Consider the following 14,429-nt stretch of genomic DNA (forward strand, 5'->3'; position numbering starts at 1 on the left):
AAAAGCCTTTGGGGGGTTAATGACCGTTGTCCCGGATATTCTTGGCATCATTTTACGAAATGGGCACGACCTCGACATCCCGGTGTAGGCGTACACCCGGTATATTATGTCGACATTATTATTATTAAAAGACGTAGCCGTTGGTTTTTACACTACGGTTTTACGCAATGTGGTGCGTCTATTAATCTTTAACCCAGACAGGATCCGGGCTACTGAACGCATAAAAGGACATGTAATTCGTTCACAAGATTTTAATAATTTTCCCAAGTTATAAAAGAGTTTGTGCCTCGTGCATCCAAATCAATTCTAATAAACATTTTCAAATGTGTCAGTTGAACGTATTTACCAGTGTAAACTGACGTATTTTCCCCAAAAGATTAAGTGCAGGTACTACACGAAATTTGGCTGGTAATAGCTTCCTAGCATCACGAATAGTCTCGCAAACTTGATGTTGTATCTGACTGAACAATACTTTATTCTATTTATGATCCCCTGTGGATACAATTCGACTTCTGTAATACACTTGATATTACATTCAAAAGGTTGAATTATATTTATCTTTATGCTTCCGCTGTGCATTCATATAATTGTGTGGTTTGACTATATTGTTGCCAACTACGTCACGGTAATCCCCCACCGGGCCCACCGGTGAGACACGTGGAAATCGGGGTGTGACAAATAGAAAACTTTATGAACAAATTTACCTACGAAACACAAACATGCTCAGTCAGTGAAACGGATCATTTTCAGAAAATCCACAAGCACTTTGAATTTTGAGCTGCTGACAGGTTTCGTGAACAAATCGGCAGCATTTGCATCTGTGTCGATTTGTTCAAGGGTAATAAGACCTCTGTCGAAGCAGTCTCGAATGAAATGAACTTTTATGTCAATGTGCTTGGTTTTGGAGTGAAAAACAGGATTGCGAACAATTTGAATTGCAGCATCATTATCGCAGCAAATAGTAGTGTTGAGATAAGTCAAACCATAGTCCTGCAATTGATGTTGCATCCACACCACTTGAGAGCAAGATGCAGAAGCAGCAATGTACTCAGCTTCAGCGGTAGATATCGCCACTGTTTGTTGTTTCTTGCATTGCCAAGAAATGAGCCTGTCGCCAAAAAATTGACATCCCGCAGATGTAGATTTCCTGTCACTGTCAGTACCTCCAAAGTTGCTGTCAGAGAATGCAAACAAGTCAAAATTGGAATCCCTCGGATACCACAGACCAAACCGGGGCCGGCCTTTAAGGTACCGAAAGATTCTTTTAACAACAATAAGATGAGAAGTTTTAGGATTAGCCTGATATCGTGCACAGTTGCAGACAGCAAACATGATATCCGGACGGCTAGCTGTCAGATACATCAAGGACCCGATCATAGACCTATACTGACGTTGATCCACAGATGATCCTTTTTCATCTTCAGTCAATAACGGTCTCTCTGCCATTGGTGTTTTAGCAGGCTTTGCGTCCGTAAACTTGAATTTTGCTAGCACGTCATCCACATACTTCCCTTGATGGATAAGAATCCCTTGAGAATTCTGCTTGACTTGTAGACCCATAAACAATGTCATTTCCCCGAGAGCACTCATTTCAAATTTCTTCTTCATAACTCTCTCAAACTCCTTGCAAAGATCCTCACTTGTAGACCCGAAAATAATATCATCAACATAAATCTGAACTAAGATTTGATCCTTGCCCACTTTCTTGATAAACAGAGTCTGGTCTATCGTGCCACGTGTGTACCCATGAGCCAGAAGATGTTCAGTTAATGTGGCATACCAAGCCCGTGGTGCTTGGTGTAATCCATACAATGCCTTGTCTAGTTTGTAGGCATATTCTGGATGGTCTGGATGCACGAATCCTGGTGGCTGCTCAACAAAAATTTCTTCCTTCACATCTCCATATAGAAACGCGGTCTTGACGTCCATCTGATATACAGTTAACCCCATATACGACACGTAAGCTAAGAAGATCCGGATGGCTTCAAGTCGGGCAACAGGAGCATATACTTCATCATAATCCAGACCTTCAATTTGTCGAAATCCCTAAACCACCAGTCTTACTTTATTTCGAACAATAACTCCTGCAGAATCTTGCTTGTTTCGAAACACCCATCTAGTTCCAAGTTTACGCTTTCCCTTTGGCAACTTGACAAGTTTCCATACTCCAAGCTTCTCAAACTGGTTTAGCTCTTCGTGCATAGCATCTACCCAGCCTGGTTCCTGCAAAGCTATATCAACAGTTTTAGGTTCGATTTGAGAAAGATAGCAAGAATACAAGCAAGTATTGATGGTTCCTGATTGACTCCTGGTCAAAATTCCTGCATTTACAGGACCAATCACATTCTCTATGGGGTGATTTCATTGAACACTTGTAGGTATTGTCAGGTCAGGTACGGTCTCGTCTTCAGTGGTGGTGTTGCTAGTCTCCCCCTCATTAGGTGCTGCAGTACTATGAACGAAAGGAGTGGTGACAATGCAATCTTCAGGTACAGATTCAGGAAATAGTGTAGATCCAGAACCACTTGATGCAGAACCACCAGTTGAAGCACCTTCAGGGGATCGATGGGACGTTTGCGGAGGCGTAGGATGCTGTGTAAACATCATTCCCGGCGGATCAATGGTATGATGCCTTACGCTTCCTTCTATCTGTTCTTCGTCTTCAGTGTCTTCAAAAGACAACGGTTGTTTGGGAATAGACACACCTGCATCTGAAAAATCACTTGATAAAATGTTAAATGATTTAACAATTCAGAATAATCGAATAACCAATCTGGACCGACTCTAGCATCCGTAGCGTTCTCTTCAAGCCACTCAATGTTGCACGACTCGACGACCTTTTTAGTTACTTTTTTGTATACCCTATAGGCAGAGCCTTTAGCATATCCAACAAAGAAACATTCATCCCCTTTGACCTCAAACTCTCCATTAGAGTCCATGAGTAATAATACACATGGACAACCAAAGATACGAAAGTGTGAAACCGAAGGTTTACGTCCTTCCAGAATCTCATAAGGAGTTTTCATATGACGTTTATTTACTAAAGCATGATTCTGGATGTAACAAGCCGTGCTAACAGCTTCGGCCCAAAAGAAACTAGGAAGCTTCGAGTCAGCCAGCATAGTTTGTGCAGCCTTAATGAGAGTACGATTCCTTCTTTCAGCTACTCCATTTTGCTGAGGAGTTCGTGGTGCACTGTACTGACGATCAATTCCCTTTTCTGTGCAGAATGTGTCCAAAGTAACGTTCTTGAATTCTGTCCCATTATCAGATCGAATAACCTTCACCTTAGCACTCGCTTGATTTTCAGCCAGAGTGATGAATTGTTTCACCAAGACTGCAGTTTCATTTTTATGACTGAGAAAATATACCCAGGTGTAGCGAGAATAATCATCGACGATTACAAGACAATAAGCTTTCTTGCCAATACTCAGCACATTCACTGGACCAAAAAGATCCATGTGAAGTAGCTCAAGCACGGACTTCGTCGAGGGTGCTGGTTTAGCCTTATGAGGTTTTCGATGAGCTTTTCCTTTCGCACAAGCAACACACTTTTCAACCAACATAAAATCTTTTATTGGAAGATCACGTACTAGTTGACCTTTAGCCAGACGGTTCAAATTTTTCATGTTCACATGCCCAAGGCGACGATGCCACAGTAGACCATCATGTTCTGAAATCTTTGAGAATAGGCAAGTGATCTCTTCACACGGTTTCTTGTTCATATCAATTACATATGCATTTCCTTTTCTCTCAGCTGTCATTAAGAACCAGTCTTCTGGAATAACAATCCCAGGTTTAAGAACATGACATCCTTTCTTTGTAAAATGAATTGAATTCCCTCGATCACAAATCTGAGAAATACTCAACAGATTGTGTTTCAGTTCTGGAACAAAATTAACATTTTCGAAGCTTAAGACGTCGTTTCGAACTGTTCCTTTCAATGTGATTCTGCCTGATTCTCCTCCCGCAAATGAGACATATCCTCCATTAAATTCTTTGACATTTACCAGTTGGGATAAGTCTCCTGTCATGTGCCTGGAACAGCCACTATCCATGTACCAGAGGCGCACGGTAGTCCTCCACAGCTGTTCCTGCACGATTAGCGGGATTAGTTAGATTTAGGAACCCAGCCCATAGTGGATCTGGGTTTTCCTTGTGCATCAATATAAGTCACTCCCTGCCACACTAAATTGTCTTTATTCAAAAACTTCGAAGTATTTCTAATGGCAGAGTTTTGATAACATGAATGCGATGGATTGGATTGCATGACCTTAGCTTTAGGTTTCTAATGCTTGCTTGACCAATTAGAATAGTAATTACCAAAAGCATTATATTTATGTCTTTGAAAATCATTTTGTTGATTTTGATTTTTGCGTTTGGCTGCATTCCAATCTTGATCAGAGGATTTAGTCTTGCGATAGTTGTTCTTCATTGTCTTAGTCTTTTCAGTCGTCATTGACTCTGAACAACGATATCGGTTAGACATGACCTTCTGATTTTGCACTGACTTTTTCTTGTACGATGCCCTTGGGAGTTGAACACAATTTCTGGCAATGTGACCAGCGATGCTGTAACGCCCCAAAACCGAATTATTAATTTGCTAGTTTGTTATCATGTTTAACAAAAGGGGGTATAATAACTAGGTTAGTAAACCTAGTTAAATGTCTAGCAAATTAAGTAAAGGATTGAAACTTGTGGTAACTATGATGGGTAATAAACTTGAGGGACTAGGATTGCCAAAGTTGAAAGTGAATTTAATTAAAACAAAAATCTCACACACACAAGGTGTGTGTGTGCGTGAGTACGATCAGGAGAAGGGAGTGAGGGGTGTAAACCCTAACCCTCAAGAAACCATCAAATTGAAGAAGGATTTCAGCCTAAACTAATGCATGAACACGTTTTCTTGATGATCTAGCCCTATTAAACATGTGGTAAGTTATAATTTACGATTTAATGATCTTGCTATGAAGTGGGTTATGAACAATCCATGAAATTGTACGAAATTGATCATGTACATGTGTTAGAATCACTATATAGAACATGAACTACGCAAGATTCTAAGTAATTTGATGATTTTGGATGAAACCCACTTGTAGTAGTGAAGATGATGATATGGATAATTATACATGTTTAATTGTTGTGTAAAATTCATGTATGATGTTGTATGTAATGAGTAATTGTTAGTTAATTTGGGTATATTATGAGAATTTTATGATTCTAGTGGAACTTGATGATCTTGATATGAACATGTAATATTATGCATAAAATACTTGTACATTAGGCTTAGAAAGTTGTACGCACACCAAGTGTTTGATGAAATGTCTAAATGGAAATGATGTGTGAAATTGTATGCAAGTAATAGGTAATTATATATAGAACGTGATAATAATGTATTTGATAGTAAACTAACATGAGAAGTGCGTTTTAGATATAGTTCATGCGGAGGCTATGTTGAAAGGATGTTGGGTTAGCTAAGTATGAGTTAAGGTGTTAGTTGTGAAGATATGAAAACGTTGGTGTGGAAGAAAAGGATTATGTATGTACATGTGTATATAATTAGGTGATCATGTAGTTTAATATGTCATATAATACGATCATGAAATACGTATAATGTTAATACTATGCTCTACCATATTAAGATGGATACATGTTCATAAGTTGAAAGTGTGTAAGTAAGACAGTTGACTTTTTGAAAGTCAACAATGAATGAATAACATGGTTAGCCTTTCGGACACAATTATAATAGTAGAGAAGTAATGTGTTATGTACTAGATGACCTACATGTCGTGTACGATGATGATTGAGATGCGTGAATGTGGAACAAGGTAACTTTTAGTCTATGCCTTATGTATGTGGTATTTGGTTAATAAAAATGCAAGTAATATATGAATGGAAGGAAATGAATGTTAGTATGAATGAGCATTTGTGCTAACCATAATGTGATTGTAATGACATGAAAGGAGAGGGATCACATTAGCATGGACTCAAGAACGGAACGTTAACGGGTCATGAGGAGGTGAGGAAGCAAGCTTGAACACGGACGCTTAAGGTAAGTGATTCCGCAATCACTTCTTAGTTGTTATGTAATGTTATATGCAATCTAATTATATGTGATAATTGAGGTCAAATAGGAATGAGTTGTTTGATGTCGATAAAGTATTAAACGGATCTTAGTTTGAACCAAGCTAGGCAGGTGTGATTAAGAAATTGTAGCTAAGTAGTGAGATTGGTTACTCATGCAAGAAATTCCTTTGTTATTAAGGATATAGCATAATTGACTAAAATGCCCTTGATAGGTATATCGGGCAAACGACCTTAGAAGTTGTTTGGAATCAAGATATTCGATTAGTATAATACTTTGGTCAAGCATGAAAATGTGGAGTATGTTTTTGTATGTCATAAACTACTTAATGCATAAATACCCATAACGGGTCAAGGTAAGCTTCTGACCAAAAATATGTTAAAAATAGGTAAGACATCCAAGAATTTAATCCTCTATGATAAATGACGTTGATATTAAAAGGTTCATGAGGAGTCGAGGTTAAGTAATCAGATTATGTTGATAAATGCACGAACGGGTCAAATAGTTAGAAAAGGGTAATATGTCGAATGCACGTAAGTTAAGAAATTCCTTATTCCGGAGGTAGGATTTTAAGTTAATATGATAGAATGTGAATTTACAAGCATGTAGGAAGAAACGGGAGGTTAAACGGGTAAACGGTTCAAAAGTTATGCGCGTTTTAGTGCGTACGGACGACGAAACGGAACTGCAGAAAACTGCAGTTTCTAGAGGGCGTCGCCGACGGGTATGGGGGCGTCGCCGACGGGCTCCAGAAAGTGAATTTTTGTGCTGACGGGTTAATCTCCTGTCTACGGGTTTTTGGGCTACGGGTAAATGCAAGGCCCGTCGCCGACGGCCCTAGGGGCGTCGGCGACGGCCTCCCCAAGTTCCAAAAGCTGAAATCTTGTTATTTAAGTTATTTTATGTATCGTAGGCTTCGGTTTTTCATCCGTGGTCTACGGCGGACCTTCCAAACATGATTTTGATGGTTCCTTAGATGTTTATGAGCTATAAAGCTAAGTCTAAGACCCATGTAAATAATGTATGATTATGTAAGAGGTACGCGTGATCTAGCACGTGTACATAAAGGTATGCATGTAGGTAATGACGTAGGAAGGGTATGAACAAATGTAGATGTGTATGTATGTATGTATGTATAAAGATATGTACGAGTGTATGCATGTATGTAATGATGTAGGAAAGGTTTGTACGTATATAGATGTGCATGTATGTGTGTATAAAGATATGTACGAGTGTATGCATGTATGTAATGATGTAGGAAAGGTTTGTACGTATATAGATGTGCATGTATGTATGTATAAAGATATGTACGAGCGTATGCATGTATGTAAAGATGTAGGAAAGGTACGTACGTATGTAGAAGTATATGTATGTATGTAATAAGACATGTATGAGAGTATACACGTATGTAAAATTGTAGGGAAGATATGTACGTATGTAGATGTGTATGTATGTATGTAATTACGCATGTATGCATAATTTAGTCACGTTGAGGGCTAACGTTATTAATGGTGCACCTTGAGAATGAAAAGTAATGCAGGTACATTATTGAAGCCTCACCAGGAAATGGATACGCATATGAAATGCTTAAAGTTTGAAAGATGACGAAATGTGAAGTGTACGCGAATGAATCTTGTTTATATAATGTGTACTAATGTTATGAATGTATGTGGTGAGTGCAGGTTATACGGATAACGGGCGGATTATCACAAGAATTAGAGATCGAAGACCGAGTCACGAGATAGATTGTACGGGAATAATTAAGTATGTACTATTAGTAAACATGACTTATATTTTATCTTTGTAAAAGATACATTTTTAAAACGAACTTTCAAGTAAGTCAAGACGTTTGTAATGAAAGAAATTTTATGGTACGAATTTCCGCTGCGACTTTTGACAAATACGAATTAGGGCGTAACAAGTTGGTATCAGAGCCCTGGTTTGAGAGAATCAAGTAATAGAAAGTAAATGCTTGAACTCAAACCGGTGTGCTCTCGTAATCAAGAACCCGTACAATCCAAGACTCGATCGAGGCCTAAATGCAAAAGCAAATGTAAGTATGTATTAGATTATGTGTTTGAAGGAAACTAATAGTATGTTATGTGCAAGGTAAGCTTAAGAGTTTGAAGAGGATGATCCGTGAATGCAGAATAGGATGAACGCTAAGGCGGGCAAAGGTGCAAATAGGCAAATTAACCCCAGGTACACACTACTAACATGTATGAGTACCGATGTCAAAAGAAAAAGGAAGAGGTCTCCTTGGGAGGGTAATTATTAAACGAAAGACAATGATGTGGTCTTGGGGAAGTTTTAGAAATATGCACGAAACTGAAACCCATTTCTCTGGCATAAGGCGATGATTACACGAAGGCACGAAACTAGTGTGTGAATTGCGCACCTGGCCAGTACGCAAGAAGCATATGACGTTCGTGAGACCGTGGCAATTATTGCAGGTATGTCCGGTAGAACTGGGTAGCAGGTGGGCGCTATGTTGTAGCGAATGCGAAAAAGCAAATCCATTGCGGATTTGGTTATGCTAACGAAGGTTATGAAAAGTTATGCGAGTCGACCGGTTCTAGCGAACAAGTCAAATAAGAATAAGCTACCATCCGTTTTGAACGGGTGATTTTGAATGCTCTAATGAATGCTAGAAGCTTAATCCGTTATACAGATTGAAAGAAGAAGTTATGATTAAAAGCGAAAGACCTAATTATTTGGGTAGTGGAATATGTATGCTTAACTCTCGTTGAGAGTGTTTATGCCAAACCCAGTTATTTGGGTAGTGGAATGTGTATGCTTAACTCTCGTTGAGAGTGTTTATGCCAAACCCAGTTATTTGGGTAGTGGAATATGTATGCTTAACTCTCGTTGAGAGTGTTTATGCCAAACCCAGTTATTTGGGTAGTGGAATGTGTATGCTTAACTCTCGTTGAGAGTGTTTATGCCAAACCCAGTTATTTGGGTAGTGGAATGTGTATGCTTAACTCTCGTTGAGAGTGTTTATGCCGAAACCCAATTATTTGGGTAGTCGAATGTGTATGCTTAACTCTCATTGAGAGCGTTTATGCCGAACCCCATTTACTTGGGTAGTTGAATGTGTAAGAAAGAAGAAAGCTCCTATATGAATAGAACTAAAATGAAGTAATTATGATTCGACAACTAAGATGACTAACCTTAAAACCTTGTTGCTGAAGGTAGGTAAAACTTTAAGTTTTTGTTAAACACATGTAAGAAAGAAAAGGTAAGAATGACATGTTTGAAACCGCTAGATGGATTCAAACATAGAAGGAATGAAGGGTATGGATGTTACGTTTAAATCCGTGGGACGGATTTAAAAAATAAAAGGATGTAATGAATGCCTTTATAAGTAAGCATTAATATAGGTTTGAATATATAGGGACGATGAACTATTACTAACCGGTCAAGGTAATGAGAAGGTTACGTGGAAGTATGGCATGGGAAGTATAGATTTGTTAAGAAGAAGTCAAACATGATAGGTGTATGTATAAATGGAAGTGAGAAAGGTTTCGGGGACGAAACCTCATTTAAGGGGGGTAGACTTGTAACGCCCCAAAACCGAATTATTAATTTGCTAGTTTGTTATCATGTTTAACAAAAGGGGGTATAATAACTAGGTTAGTAAACCTAGTTAAATGTCTAGCAAATTAAGTAAAGGATTGAAACTTGTGGTAACTATGATGTTTAATAAACTTGAGGGACTAGGATTGCCAAAGTTGAAAGTGAATTTAATTAAAACAAAAATCTCACACACACAAGGTGTGTGTGTGCGTGAGTACGATCAGGAGAAGGGAGTGAGGGGTGTAAACCCTAACCCTCAAGAAACCATCAAATTGAAGAAGGATTTCAGCCTAAACTAATGCATGAACACGTTTTCTTGATGATCTAGCCCTATTAAACATGTGGTAAGTTATAATTTACGATTTAATGATCTTGCTATGAAGTGGGTTATGAACAATCCATGAAATTGTACGAAATTGATCATGTACATGTGTTAGAATCACTATATAGAACATGAACTACGCAAGATTCTAAGTAATTTGATGATTTTGGATGAAACCCACTTGTAGTAGTGAAGATGATGATATGGATAATTATACATGTTTAATTGTTGTGTAAAATTCATGTATGATGTTGTATGTAATGAGTAATTGTTAGTTAATTTGGGTATATTATGAGAATTTTATGATTCTAGTGGAACTTGATGATCTTGATATGAACATGTAATATTATGCATAAAATACTTGTACATTAGGCTTAGAAAGTTGTACGCACACCAAGTGTTTGATGAAATGTCTAAATGGAAATGATGTGTGAAATTGTATGCAAGTAATAGGTAATTATATATAGAACGTGATAATAATGTATTTGATAGTAAACTAACATGAGAAGTGCGTTTTAGATATAGTTCATGCGGAGGCTATGTTGAAAGGATGTTGGGTTAGCTAAGTATAAGTTAAGGTGTTAGTTGTGAAGATATGAAAACGTTGGTGTGGAAGAAAAGGATTATGTATGTACATGTGTATATAATTAGGTGATCATGTAGTTTAATATGTCATATAATACGATCATGAAATGCGTATAATGTTAATACTATGCTCTACCATATTAAGATGGATACATGTTCATAAGTTGAAAGTGTGTAAGTAAGACAGTTGACTTTTTGAAAGTCAACAATGAATGAATAACATGGTTAGCCTTTCGGACACAATTATAATAGTAGAGAAGTAATGTGTTATGTACTAGATGACCTACATGTCGTGTACGATGATGATTGAGATGCGTGAATGTGGAACAAGGTAACTTTTAGTCTATGCCTTATGTATGTGGTATTTGGTTAATAAAAATGCAAGTAATATATGAATGGAAGGAAATGAATGTTAGTATGAATGAGCATTTGTGCTAACCATAATGTGATTGTAATGACATGAAAGGAGAGGGATCACATTAGCATGGACTCAAGAACGGAACGTTAACGGGTCATGAGGAGGTGAGGAAGCAAGCTTGAACACGGACGCTTAAGGTAAGTGATTCCGCAATCACTTCTTAGTTGTTATGTAATGTTATATGCAATCTAATTATATGTGATAATTGAGGTCAAATAGGAATGAGTTGTTTGATGTCGATAAAGTATTAAACGGATCTTAGTTTGAACCAAGCTAGGCAGGTGTGATTAAGAAATTGTAGCTAAGTAGTGAGATTGGTTACTCATGCAAGAAATTCCTTTGTTATTAAGGATATAGCATAATTGACTAAAATGCCCTTGATAGGTATATCGGGCAAACGACCTTAGAAGTTGTTTGGAATCAAGATATTCGATTAGTATAATACTTTGGTCAAGCATGAAAATGTGGAGTATGTTTTTGTATGTCATAAACTACTTAATGCATAAATACCCATAACGGGTCAAGGTAAGCTTCTGACCAAAAATATGTTAAAAATAGGTAAGACATCCAAGAATTTAATCCTCTATGATAAATGACGTTGATATTAAAAGGTTCATGAGGAGTCGAGGTTAAGTAATCAGATTATGTTGATAAATGCACGAACGGGTCAAATAGTTAGAAAAGGGTAATATGTCGAATGCACGTAAGTTAAGAAATTCCTTATTCCGGAGGTAGGATTTTAAGTTAATATGATAGAATGTGAATTTACAAGCATGTAGGAAGAAACGGGAGGTTAAACGGGTAAACGGTTCAAAAGTTATGCGCGTTTTAGTGCGTACGGACGACGAAACGGAACTGCAGAAAACTGCAGTTTCTAGAGGGCGTCGCCGACGGGTATGGGGGCGTCGCCGACGGGCTCCAGAAAGTGAATTTTTGTGCTGACGGGTTAATCTCCTGTCTACGGGTTTTTGGGCTACGGGTAAATGCAAGGCCCGTCGCCGACGGCCCTAGGGGCGTCGGCGACGGCCTCCCCAAGTTCCAAAAGCTGAAATCTTGTTATTTAAGTTATTTTATGTATCGTAGGCTTCGGTTTGTCATCCGTGGTCTACGGCGGACCTTCCAAACATGATTTTGATGGTTCCTTAGATGTTTATGAGCTATAAAGCTAAGTCTAAGACCCATGTAAATAATGTATGATTATGTAAGAGGTACGCGTGATCTAGCACGTGTACATAAAGGTATGCATGTAGGTAATGACGTAGGAAGGGTATGAACAAATGTAGATGTGTATGTATGTATGTATAAAGATATGTACGAGTGTATGCATGTATGTAATGATGTAGGAAAGGTTTGTACGTATATAGATGTGCATGTATGTGTGTATAAAGATATGTACGAGTGTATGCATGTATGTAATGATGTAGGAAAGGTTTGTACGTATATAGATGTGCATGTATGTATGTATAAAGATATGTACGAGCGTATGCATGTATGTAAAGATGTAGGAAAGGTACGTACGTATGTAGAAGTATATGTATGTATGTAATAAGACATGTATGAGAGTATACACGTATGTAAAATTGTAGGGAAGATATGTACGTATGTAGATGTGTATGTATGTATGTAATTACGCATGTATGCATAATTTAGTCACGTTGAGGGCTAACGTTATTAATGGTGCACCTTGAGAATGAAAAGTAATGCAGGTACATTATTGAAGCCTCACCAGGAAATGGATACGCATATGAAATGCTTAAAGTTTGAAAGATGACGAAATGTGAAGTGTACGCGAATGAATCTTGTTTATATAATGTGTACTAATGTTATGAATGTATGTGGTGAGTGCAGGTTATACGGATAACGGGCGGATTATCACAAGAATTAGAGATCGAAGACCGAGTCACGAGATAGATTGTACGGGAATAATTAAGTATGTACTATTAGTAAACATGACTTATATTTTATCTTTGTAAAAGATACATTTTTAAAACGAACTTTCAAGTAAGTCAAGACGTTTGTAATGAAAGAAATTTTATGGTACGAATTTCCGCTGCGACTTTTGACAAATACGAATTAGGGCGTAACAGATGCCACAGTTAAAACATGTTTGACGCTTCAGTTTGTGAGTATTTTGAAAGTTTTTGCACAATTTGCTTGATTTTGAATGATTTGGCGTTTTGTTTTTCTGAACATGTTTTGCTTGTGGTTGTTCTGAGCATTTTGGTGGTTTTTCTTCTAATGACTTCTCACTTATATCAGTTCCCTTTTCTTCGTTACTTAATTTCGGTTCAGTGTTTGAACATGGAGAAGTTTCATCAATATGCGTTTTCTCAATGCATTTGTCATGTGAAACTAATTCAGGTTCATTATCTGAACATGTAGAAGTCTCATCAATATGCATTTCCTTAACGCATTTATCATGTGAAACTGATTCAGGTTCAATTTTGACTACGGTTTCCAATGGGGTCCCACTAGATTCAACATTAGGGACACCCACTGAGACAGATTCAGAAGAAGAATCAGGATACTCTTGATTTTCTTGAGAAGTCGTTTCAGTGGTTTCACTGAATGCGTCCTGAGGGACCTTACCTGTAACACTTTCATGAACTTAAGCGTTAGAAACGTTAGGATCACACACATTAGCTAAAAAACAATCATCACCACACTTATTGTTCAAATTATCAACACAAACACCATAAGTTTTGCCCAAAACAACAGGCTCACAAGACGAAACGTAAGCAGAAAACGACGCAAATAAAGAACGACTAAAAGCAATGTCAGATTTAGTTGGTTCAGAATAAGGTTCAAAATAAGGTTCAGAAATATTTGAAATAATGACTGGTTCACTCCCATGAACATTTCCACACTTTACTTCAGAAATATCATCTGCACATGAAGACGAAACATTAGGATCAATTGAGCCTTTGGAAACAAAATTTAATGGAGTAGACTTCTGTTTCTCAACTTGTCTGTCATGAGAAGACGACTTGTTGTTTTTGGAACCATAAGTCATTTTACTCTCATTCATCATCTCCTCCTCAGTCATTGGAAGATAAGTGTAATATATGGAGGAGGAGTCTGATTATAACCCAAACCACGCCCTTTCTTTTCTTTGTACGCAAGTTGTTGATCGCACAGGTTTTTAACTAGTTTGCTGGAAGAATCAAATTTCTTGATATTAAGTTCATTAATTTGATATCTGTCTCTAATATCTTCTAGTTCCTTAGTTAAAATACATACTTTTTCATGAGCTTCTAGGAAATGGGCTGCTTTTACACTCACATCATCCTTAAGTTGATGATGTCTTTTCGCTGAGCCTCAATCTTTTCTTTATAAAGTTTCTCGTTTTTCGACAAAGTAAAATTTTTATTTTTGATGTCTTGATAATCTTGAATGAGCTCAGCGTTGTGTATTCTATAAGCTTCAACCCTTTCCCTACA

At 37.6% G+C, this 14,429-nt stretch overlaps 2 long non-coding RNA genes across 2 annotated transcripts; both read left to right on the forward strand.

The window, feature by feature from the left end:
• Positions 1–4,812: 4,812 nt before the first annotated feature.
• On the forward strand, positions 4,813–7,878 carry LOC110914546. Its single transcript, XR_002578488.2, has 3 exons — positions 4,813–4,934; positions 5,964–6,052; positions 7,768–7,878. It is a non-coding gene; the product is annotated as an uncharacterized LOC110914546 (long non-coding RNA).
• A 2,008-nt stretch (positions 7,879–9,886) lies between these two features.
• On the forward strand, positions 9,887–12,948 carry LOC110914541. Its single transcript, XR_002578487.2, has 3 exons — positions 9,887–10,008; positions 11,038–11,126; positions 12,838–12,948. It is a non-coding gene; the product is annotated as an uncharacterized LOC110914541 (long non-coding RNA).
• The last annotated feature ends 1,481 nt before the right edge of the window (positions 12,949–14,429 follow it).

The sequence above is a fragment of the Helianthus annuus genome, chromosome 11, assembly GCF_002127325.2.
Source record: "Helianthus annuus cultivar XRQ/B chromosome 11, HanXRQr2.0-SUNRISE, whole genome shotgun sequence".
Classification (NCBI taxonomy): domain Eukaryota; kingdom Viridiplantae; phylum Streptophyta; class Magnoliopsida; order Asterales; family Asteraceae; genus Helianthus; species Helianthus annuus.